We start from the raw sequence: 940 nt of genomic DNA on the forward strand, positions 1-940 counted from the left end.
TCCAACATGAATGGAACAATTAGGTACTAATTTCATACCTATCTTACCTACCTACCTTCTTATCAATTATCTGCATTATCATGATCACACTATCAGTTTAGGAATAGGTACCTAGGTAGTATGTACATTTTACTATGGTAGGTATGTAGGTACATTTTACTATGATAGGTACGCCCCACATTATTATGAGACTTGAGAATTCCACTCATGTTTTAGCTCCGCGGAGACTAGTTGAGTATAAACTACTCAACTTGAGTATTGAGTAGCCTGTAGTGTTATCATTGCATTCGAGTTGCGGTGTTTCTTGTGTAATTTTATTCGAATTTATGTGTGTTGTGCCATTTGTTTTGTCTTTTGTGCAAGTACGCTTAATCTTAAACAATTTTTTTTGGCAAACAACAATTTTTATTTTCAAAAAATAAAATGTTAGTATAATTTGAATTTTTCTTCCCCTTTTTTTTCTATTTACTTTTTTTCCTCGAATAATTTTATTTTCTTTAAATTTATTTTGTTTATTTTTTTCTGAATTAATTTATAAATTCCGTTTATTTTTCGAAGTTTTTTTTTTTTTATCTGCGTGTTTTTTCTATCGTATTAAAAGCACGTGGTATCCTAGAGCCCTGTAGTGTTATCATTGCATTCGAGTTGCGGTGATGCGGTGTTTCTTGTGTAATTTTATTCGAATTTCTGTGTGTTGTGTTGTGCCATTTGTTTTGTCTTTTGTGCAAGTACCGAGTACGCTTAATCTTAAACAATTTTTTTTTGGCAAACAACAATTGTTTTTATTTTCAAAAAATAAAATGTTAATATAATTTGAATTTTTCTTCCCCTTTTTTTTCTATTTACTTTTTTTCCTCGAATAATTCCCAGTCAGCACACACGATTGGATGTAAGGCTCGAATCAAGCTTACAAATTCACCTGTGTAAGTTGGATGACATC

At 30.9% G+C, this 940-nt stretch overlaps 1 long non-coding RNA gene across 1 annotated transcript; it reads left to right on the top strand.

The window, feature by feature from the left end:
- Positions 1-85: 85 nt before the first annotated feature.
- Positions 86-771, top strand: LOC113473212. Its single transcript, XR_003395250.1, has 2 exons — positions 86-272; positions 619-771. It is a non-coding gene; the product is annotated as an uncharacterized LOC113473212 (long non-coding RNA).
- The last annotated feature ends 169 nt before the right edge of the window (positions 772-940 follow it).

Source organism: Diaphorina citri, unplaced genomic scaffold (assembly GCF_000475195.1).
Source record: "Diaphorina citri unplaced genomic scaffold, Diaci psyllid genome assembly version 1.1 scaffold19568, whole genome shotgun sequence".
Classification (NCBI taxonomy): Eukaryota; Metazoa; Arthropoda; class Insecta; order Hemiptera; family Psyllidae; genus Diaphorina; species Diaphorina citri.